We start from the raw sequence: 10519 nt of genomic DNA, 5'->3' as shown, positions 1-10519 counted from the left end.
TACATAGTGCATGTTCATTTTTTACATTATTATTCTCACCTGGGATTTGAAGTCACAACCTCTTGGTTCATCGTACTCTGATCTTCCTGCTTCGCCTCCATGTTGGGTCTCAGTTAATCTGACTATTCTCTCATAATTTATTTGATATACTTATTTCAGCAATTTAATGGCTTTCTGTATAATTGTCTAACTTTGGGTCATTTTAACCTGTATTAAATGATACTCCTGAAACACTAGTATGATTATTATAATATTTTCTCGAGTGTATTTTCAACAGAGCTGAGATTCCACCTATCAGGTTGTTTCAGATCAAATGCCTAGGGAGGAGGGGTTAAGGTTTCTTCAGGACAGGGCTATACTGGCCCAATAAGTACATGTCCTAGAGATATCCCTTACTGGGGTAGTGGTTAGGACTTTCATCATTGGTGCTGGTGGCCTGGGTTTGAGACCCTCTAATAGCAGTTATATATTGTTACAACACACCTCTCTGATCTAATGAGTTTCTCATTTAAAAGGGAGTCTGTAAGTACTCCTTGAGCACCAACTATGACTGCATTTCCTTTACCTCCTGTTCAGTATTCATTCTATAAAGATGAGCATCATGGTTTTCTGGAAATCTACTATATCATTCAAGTTCTAAAATGGATGCAGCAACTGCAGATGTCTCCTTTAACAAAGTCTTTCTGTGACTGGTCCCAAGGTATTCTGTTGCAGTGTGTATTTATCCACATTAAAACTTGGAGACGGAACTCTGCTGTTTTGGTATAACTGACATCATCGTTGCTTAAATGGTACATTTGGGAAAGTAAAGACATGCGGCTGTAAATATAGAATATGAAAATGACATTAACGTATATTGCTAAGAATGTGACAGTTCCCTTCCCCCTCCTCACTAGATCTGAAACAACTTGATAGGTGGAAGCAATAGGGTGAATGCACTGAAGTAAATCTCAGCTGTGTTAAGACTACACTCAATAAATGCTTTTATTGATCAAAGTGATTCAGGAGTATTATTAAAACAGGTTAATATGCCTCACCAACATTGGACAACTATACACAAAAGCCCTTCAGTAAATCAAATCAATGATGAGAGCTATATGGTTAAGAGGATTCTGAAATAATTGTATTTTAAAGTTTCTAACCCTCATTGGTGTCAGCCAGTTTTATCTTGTATTCTTTTGAATTTAGCAACATGAATTCGAGTACTATATGCACTGAACTAAAATATAAACGCAACATGTAAAGTATTGGTCCCATGTTACATGAGATTAAATAAAAGATCCCAGAAATCTTCCATTTGCACAAAAAGCTTATTTCTTTCAAATTTTGTTTACATCCCTGTTAGTGAGCATTTCTGCTTGGTCAAGATAATTCATACACCTGACAGGTCTGGCATATCAAGAAGCTGATTAAACGGCATTATCATTACACAGGTGCACCTTGTGCTGGGGACAAAAAGCCACTGTAAAATGTGCAGTTTTGTCATACAACACAATGTCACACGTCTGAAGTTTTGAAGAAGCATGCAATTGGCATGTTGACTGGAGGAATCTCCACTAGTGCTGTTGCCAGATAATTTAATGTTAACTTCTATACCATAAACCGGCACCAACATAATTTTAAGGAATTTGGCAGTACGTCCAACTGGCCTCAACTGCAGACCATGTGTATGGTGTCGTGTGGGTGAGCAGTTTGCTGATGTGAACGTTGTGAACAGAGTGCCCCATGGTTGCAATGGGGTTATGGTATGGGCAGGTACAAGCTATGGACAAAGAACGCAATTGCATTTTATCGATGGCAATTTGAATACACTGTGACGAGATCCTCTGGCACCATTGTCATGCCATTCATCAGCCTCTATCATCCCATGTTTCAGCATGATAATGCACGGCCTCATTGTCACAAAGATCTGTACACAATTGCTGGAAGCTGAAAATGTCCATAGCCTGCATACTCACATTGAGCATGTTTGGGATGCTCTGGATCGGCGCGTATGACAGCGTGTTCCAGTTCCCGCCAATATTCAGCAATTTCACACAGCCATTGAAGAGGAGTGGGACAACATTCCACAATCAACAGCCTGATCAACTCTGCGAAGGAGATGCTACCGTGCTACATGAGATGCTGCCGTGCTACATGAGGGAAATGGTGGTCATACCAGATACTGACTCTGTGACTAGAGGTCGACTAATTATGATTTTTCAACACTGATACCGATTATTGGTGGCAAAACGTATATTCTTTCAGTGAAATACGGAACCGTTCCATATTTTATCTAATGGGTGGCATCCCTAAGTCTAAATATTGCTGTTACATTGCACAACCTTCGATGTTATGTCATAATTATGTACGATTCTGGCAAATTAATTACGGTCTTTGTTAGGAAGAAATTGTCTTCACACAGTTCGCAACGAGCCAGGCGGCCCAAACTGCTGAATATACCCTGACTCTGCTTGCACGGAACGCAAGAGAAGTGATACAATTTCCCCAGTTAAAATAAATTAATGTTAGCAGGCAATATTAACTAAATATGCAGGTTTAAAAATATATACTTGTGTATTGATTTTAATGAAAGGCATTGATGTTTATGGTTAGGTACACATTGGTGCAACAACAGTGCTTTTTTGCGAATGCGCTTGTTAAATCATCACCCTGTGATTCAATGATAAATTAACAGGCACCGTATCGATTATATGCAATGCAGGACAAACTAGATAAACTAGTAATATCATCAACCATGTGTAGTTAACTAGTGATTATGTTAAGATTGATTGTTTTTTATAAGATAAAGTATAATGCTAGCTAGCAACTTATCTTGGCTTCTTGCTGCATTCGCGTAACAGGTAGTCAGCCTGCCATGCAGTCTCCTCGTAGAGTGCAATATAATCGGCGACAATCGGTGTCCAGAAATGCTGATTACCGATTGTTATGAAAACTTGAAATCGGCCCTGATTAATCGGCCATTCAGATTAATCAGTCGACCTCTATCTGTGACCAACAGATGCATATCTGCATCTATAACATTATTACACCACTATATATTGTCGTGTCTTTGGTATCATTAAACTGAAGATTAATCTTTATCAAATAACTCTCTGTAATTATTATTACGCGATTAAACTGATTAATCATGTAACTGTAATTAACTAGGAAGTCGGGGCACCAAGGAAAATATTCAGATTACAAAGTTATAATTTTCCTAATATAACTTTACCGATATTTTCATATCTGATCAATTAGTCTTCTGATTAATGACTTATTCTTTATTTTACCTCACGTTAGTCTCATTCCAAACGTCGTAAAGTCTTGGTTATCTGCACGAACCCAGTCTTCACTATGAGTCATCCAACACACAGTTGATAATTATAACAATTGAAATGCTAATCCTTTGCACATGAACGCTCACTCATTCGGGAACAATTGCAATCAATATATATATATTTATGCTCAGTGTGTCATTGGGATCTCTGTTGAAAAGTTTGTTTCTGTTGGAGATTCTGTCCTCGCTCTCTCTGCTGTGGTTAGAATGGATAGTTCAGAGTGACATTCATTCATGTCGTTATAGAATAGATGTTTCGGCGGTTGTCGGTCTTCGCGTTCAATGATACCGAATTCCTAGCTGCAGACTAGTAATTAATATCAAAGACTTGTTCTTATTCTGTCGGTATCGATAGTCTAAGAGTTTAACCACGTGGGATGGTTAAAAGATTCAGCAGTCTGGTCTCAAACCTTGGCCCTCTCGTTATCGAGGTAAGCTGGCCTGCAACCTTTGTCCTCTAGTAATTGAGAGAAACATGGTTGGGTGATAGAAAACACAGGTGGGGGTTTTATTCGGAACATCGAAAAGGGCTGTCTCATGACGCCGGTCCTGTCTGTGCCCCCGGGGGCGTGCTAAGGACTTAGTGAGACTTTTTAGGGAATTGGAGTTTCCTTCATTAAACAGTCCAAAATCACATTACACAATTTCACAAACAGCTCCATCCTCAGTCATTCATTTTATACAACAATTAGATGTAAGCCTCATTACTGAGGATATTGTATAAACAGCGTTATGGTAATGTGGCTGTATTGTCTCTCATGAGTTTCACAAAATGGTACCAAACGGACCAGTTCATAGCTGGATTCTTCACTGATCTTTTATACCTTCTCCAGAACATAAATGTTGTTCGGTTCTCCAGTTCTGTGAGGTGGAAGAAATTCCTTTGTTCTCTCTATGAAACTCACTCTCTCTCTATACTGTGGCCATGAGGAGATAGTCTTCTCCAGGAATTTACGACCTCTCTGACCACAGCAGCCTGGGTGTAGGAGACAGGGGGGTAGGTGGATGGTGCATAGAAAAGGGCTGGTGCAGAGGGAGGGGTGCTCGGGGGACCCAAAGAGGGCAACGCCATGACAATATCTACAATACAAAATGTATAATACCACCGTACAACAATATTACAATATACATGTGTGGAGAGTGCGTGTGCTAGCGCTTGTGTGCGTATGTGTGTGTCTGTACCTGTGTGTGTATCTCTTCACAGTCCCCGCTGTTCCATAAGGTGTATTTTTAATCTAATTTTACTGCTGCATCAGTTACCTGATGTGGATTAGAGTTCCATTCAGTCATGGCTCTATGTAGTACTGTGCACCTCCCATAGTCTGTTCTGGACTTGGGGACTGTGAAGAGACCTCTGGTGGCATGTCTTGTGGGGTATGTATGGGTGTCTGAGCTGTGTGCTAGTAGTTTAAACAGACCTCTGGTGGCATGTCTTGTGGGGTATGCATGGTTGTCTGAGCTGTGTGCTAGTAGTTTAGACAGACACCTCTGAGCATTCAGCTTGTCAACACTTCTTACAAAAACAAGTAGTGATGAAGTCAATCTCTCCTCCATTTTGAGACATGAGAGATTGACATGTCATTAATGTTAGCTCTCCGTGTACTTTTAAGAGCCAGCCGTGCTGCCCTGTTCTGAGACCATTGTGATTTTCCTAAGTCTCTCTTTGTGGCACCTGACCACACTACTGAACAGTAGCCCAGGTGCCACAAAACTAAGGCCTGTAGGACCTGCCTTGTTGATAGTGTTGTTAAGAAGGTAGAAACTAGGGCCTGTAGGACCTGCCTTGTTGATAGTGTTGTTAAGAAGGCAGGGTAGCACTTTATTACGGACAGACTTCTAGCCATCTTAGCTACTGTTGTATCAATATGTTTTGACCATGACAGTTTACAATCCAGGGTTACCCCAAGCAGTTTAGTCACCTCAACATGCTCAATTTCCACATTATTCATTACAAGATTCAGTTGACGTTTAGGGTTTAGTGAATGATTTGTCCCAAATACAATGCTTTTAGTCTTTGAAATATTTAAGACAAATGTATTTCTTGCCACCCATTCTGAAACTAACTGCAGGTCTTTGTTAACTGTTGCAGTCATTTCAGTCGCTTTAGTAACTGACGTGTATAGTGTTGAGTCATCCACATACATAGACACACGGGCTTTACTCAAAGCCAGTGGCATGTTGTTAGTAAAGTTTGAAAAAGTAAGGGGCCTAGGCAGCTGCCCTGAGGAATTCCTGATTCTACCTGGATTATGTTGGAGAGGCTTCCATTAAAGAACACCCTCTGTGTTCTGTTAGACAGGTAACTCTTTATCCACAATATAGCAGGGGGTGTAAAGCCATAACACAAGTTTTTCCAGCAGCAGCCTATGATGATAATGTAAAAAGCCGCAGTTTATCTCAGCCAATCATCAGTAATTTGTGTAAGTGCTGTGCTTGTCGAATGTCTGGCCTGAGGGAACACACTTTCTAGAATACTTAAATTGAAGATATGGCAAATAGGAGTGGCAATATCGTCCACTATCATCCTCAGTAATTTACCATTCAAGTTGTCAGACCTCGCTGGCTTGTCATTTTTGATAGACAATAATTTTTTCACCTCTTCCACAGTCACTTTACAAAATTCAAAAGTACAATGCTTGTCTTTATTCCCAGTCAAGTGAAATCCATAAATTAGGGCCAAAGTTCCTTATATGAACTGTAACTCAGTAAAATTGTTGTGTTTATATTTTGGTTCGGTATAGGTAGAGAACATTGAACAGAACTATTTCAAAGACAACATTTTGCCAAAAATGCATATAGAACCTTTTTTTTAATGTGAACTTTATTTAACTAGGCAAGTCAGTTAAGGCAAATTCTTATTTACAATGACGGCCTACCGGGGAACAGTGGGTTAACTGCCTTGTTCAGGGGCAGAACGACAGATTTTTACCTTGTCAGCTCGGGGACCACTAGGCTACCTTATAGCTACCAAGCCATTTTCTCAGAATGTTTCTTTGGAACCATAAGGTGATGGACAAATGATACACAATGGATACACTAATACACTAATACACTAATACACTAATACACTAATGTCTAGAACATTAGTCTTGCATTCCGAGGACATGGTAACCGAGGACATGGTAACCGAGGACATGGTAACCGTGTTCTGATTGGTGGGACGTCGATGGAATATCAACCCTCAGAACTGGACACATGAATGTTCTTCCAACGTCACATAAAACACGTTTCGAACGTTGTTGTTTATTCTGAGAACATTCTAGATTTCGTATATATGTACAGATTTCGTGCATTCGGAAAGTATTCAGACCCCTTGACTTTTTCCACATTTTGTTACGTTACGGTCTTATTCTAAAATTGATTAAATTGTTTTTTTTTTCCTCTCCTCAATCTACACACAATGACAAAGCAAAAACAGGTTTAGACATTTTTGCAAATATATAAAAAAAACAACTGAAATTTCACATTTACATAAGTATTCAGACCCTTTACTCAGTACTTTGCAGATGCACCATTGGCAGCAATTACAGCCTTGAGTCTTTTTGGGTATGACGCTATAAGCTTGGCACGCCTGTATTTGGGGAGTTTCTCTGTTCGATCTGGTCCATGTCCGGGCTCTGGTTGGGCCACTCAAGAACATTCAGAGACTTGTCCAGAAGCCACTCCTGCGTTTTCTTGGCTGTGTGCTTAGGGTTGTTATCCTGTTGGAAGGTGAACCTTCGCCTCAGTCTGAGGTCCTGAGGGCTCTGGAGCAGGTTTTCATCAAGGATCTCTGTACTTTGCTCAGTTCCTGCCGCTGAAAAACATCCTCACAGCATGATGCTGCCACCACCATGCTTCACTGTATCGATTGTGCCAGGTTTCTTCCAGACGTGACTCTTGGCATTCAGGCCACAGAAATCTTGGTTTCATCAGACCAGAGAATCTTGTTTCTCATGGTCTGAGAGTCTTTTAGGTGCCTTTTGGCAAATTCCAAGTGGGCTGTCATGTGCCTTTTACTGAGGAGTGGCTTCCATCTGGCCACTACCATCAAGGCCTGATTGGTGGAGTGCTGCAGAGATGGTTGTCCTTCTGGAAGGTTATCCCATCTACACAGAGGAACTCTGGAGCACTGTCAGTGACCATCGGGTTCATGGTCACTTCCCTGACCAGGGACTTTCTCCCCGATTGCTCAGTTTGGCCGGGCAGCCAGCTCTAGGAAGAGTCTTGGTGGTTCCAAACTTCTTCCATTTAAGAATAATGGCCACTGTGTTCTTGACGACCTTCAATGCTGCAGAATTGTTTTGCTACATTTCCCCAGTTCTTTGCCTCGACACAAATCAAATCAAATTTTATTGGTCACATACACATGGTTAGCAGATGCTAATGCGAGTGTAGCAAAATGCTTATGCTTCTAGTTCCAACAGTGCAGTAATATCTAACAAGTAATCTAACAATTACCCAAGAACTACCTAATACACACAAATCTAACAAGTAATCTAACAATTACCCAACAACTTCCTAATACACACATCTAAAGGGGTGAATGAGAATATGTACATGTAAGTATATCAATGAGCGATGGCCGAGCGGCATGGGCAATGTGCAGTAGATGGTATAAAATACAGTATATACATGTGATATGAGTAATGTAAGATACGTAAACATTATAAAAGTGCCATTATTTAAAGTGGCATTTAAAAAAATATATAATCATTTATCTGTTATTTTACCAGGTAAGTTGACTGAGAACATGTTCTCATTTACAGTAACGACCTAGGGAATAGTTACAGAGGTGATGTAGGGGGATGAAAGAGCCAATTGTAAACTAGGGATTATTAGGTGACCGTGATGGTTTGAGGGCCAGATTGGGAATTTAGCCAGGGCATTGCTTAAAGTGGCCAGTGATTGGGTCTCAGTGTAGGCAGCAGCTTCTCGGAGTTAGTGGCTGCTATTTAACAGTCCGATGGCCTTGAGATAGAAGCTGTTTTTCAGTCTCTCGGTCCCAGCTTTGATGCACCTGTACTGACCTCGCCTTCTGGATGATAGCGGGGTGAACAGGCAGTGGCTCGGGTGGTTGATGTCCTTGATGATCTTTATGGCCTTCCTGTGACATCGGGTGGTGTAGGTGCCCTGGAGGGCAGGTAGTTTGCCCCCGGTGATGCGTTGTGCAGACCTCACCCTCTGGAGAGCCTTACAGTTGTGAGCGGAGCAGTTGCCGTACCAGGAGGTGATACAGCCCAACAGGATGCTCTCGATTGTGCATCTGTAAAGGTTTATGAGTGTTTTGGGTGACAAGCCGAATTTCTTCAGCCTCCTGAGGTTGAAGAGGCGCTGCTGCACCTTCTTCACGACGCTGTCTGTGTGGGTGGACCATTTCAGTTTGTCCGTGATGTGTACGCCGAGGAACTTAAAACTTTCAACCTTCTCCACTACTGTCCCTTCGATGTGGATAGGGGGGTGCTCCCTCTGCTGTTTCCTGAAGTCCACGATCATCTCCTTTGTTTTGTTGACATTGAGTGTGAGGTTATTTTCCTGACTCCACACTCCGAAGGCCCTCACCTCCTCCCTGTAGGCCGTCTCGTTGTTGTTGGTAATCATGCCTACCACTGTAGTGTCATCTGCAAACTTGATGATTGAGTTGGAGGCGTGCATGGCCACGCAGTCGTGGGTGAACAGGGAGTACAGGAAAGGGCTGAGAACGCACCCTTGTGGGGCCCCAGTGTTGAGGATCAGCGGGGTGGAGATGTTGTTACCTACCCTCACCACCTGGGGGGGGCCCGTCAGGAAGTCCTGTTCCCAGTTGCACAGGGCGGGGTCGAGACCCAGGGTCTCGAGCTTGATGATGAGTTTGGAGGGTACTATGGTGTTAAATGCTGAGCTGTAGTCGATGAACAGCATTCTTACATAGGTATTTCTCTTGTCCAGATGGGTTAGGGCAGTGTGCAGTGTGGTTGCGATTGCATCGTCTGTGGACCTATTGGGGCGGTAAGCAAATTGGAGTGGGTCTAGGGTGTCAGGTAGGGTGGAGGTGATATGGTCCTTGACTAGTCTCTCAAAGCACTTCATGATGACGGAAGTGAGTGCTCCGGGGCGATAGTCATTTAGTTCAGTTGCCTTAGATTTCTAGGGAACAGGAACAATTGGGGCCCTCTTGAAGCATGTGGGAACAGCAGATTGTGGGAACAGGATTGATTGAATATGTCTGTAAACACACCAGCCAGCTGGTCTGCACATGCTCTGAGGACGCGGGTGGGGATGCCGTTTGGGCCGGCAGCCTTGCGAGGGTTCAGGTCCATAGCAGTCTGAACCCTGTAGGCTGCATGGACTTTAGTGGTTTTATTCCTTAATTGTTTTGTTTGATGTTGTATTTGTTTGTTTGTTAGTTTTTTGTTTGTTTGTGTCTGTGTGTTCTTTTACAGGTGTGTCTGGCAGTGGGGAGGCAGAGAGGAGCCTGGGTACTAGGGAGTAATTACATTCCAGTTGAATCAGTCATCAGACAAACGAGCCTCTACTAAATAGGATGTGTGATATGTGTTTTAGGAATATGTTTTCACAAACAGCAGATAGCAGCACACCCACCGGCTGCCCGTACATTCTAGTTAGGCTAAAGCAGAGCATTCTGGGTAGTCTGGTAACTGTCTCTGAAATGAATTACTGGGCAGAGAGAGAGAGTAAATTGTAACTTCCCCCTACACCTCCCTCTCTCTCTCTCTCTTGCCACAAGTTGTTACATCTGCAGTGCAGAAACCCATTACACACACACACCATTCCTCCCCTCCCCCAACGTCTGTCCCCAGATTGCTGTACAGATTGATTATTTGTCTACACACACACCATTCCTCCCCTCCCCCAGAGTCTGTCCCCAGATTGCTGTACAGATTGATTGATTGTCTACACACACACCATTCCTCCCCTCCCCTAGATTCTGTCCCCAGATTGCTGTACAGATTTGATTGTTTGTCCACAGATGCACACTCTGCACCTTCTGTGTGTGTGTATGTGTGTCTGTTTGTGTGACCTTGATGTAGTGATAAGGGTTTTAAATCTGGAAAGAAAAGAGCCCTGGTCACAACACACAGGCACAGACAGACACAGGCAAGTTATTAATAACTTGCCTGTTGCTGGCCTGCTGACAGTCCTAAAAGCCTGACATAGAATATTACTGTGTGTGTGTGTCTGACAGTTCCTAAATGAATGCCACTACTGACATCCCCCTTT

This window comes from Oncorhynchus clarkii, chromosome 9 (assembly GCF_045791955.1).
Source record: "Oncorhynchus clarkii lewisi isolate Uvic-CL-2024 chromosome 9, UVic_Ocla_1.0, whole genome shotgun sequence".
NCBI lineage: Eukaryota > Metazoa > Chordata > Actinopteri > Salmoniformes > Salmonidae > Oncorhynchus > Oncorhynchus clarkii.
Note: the sequence above shows the minus strand (reverse complement) of the source record.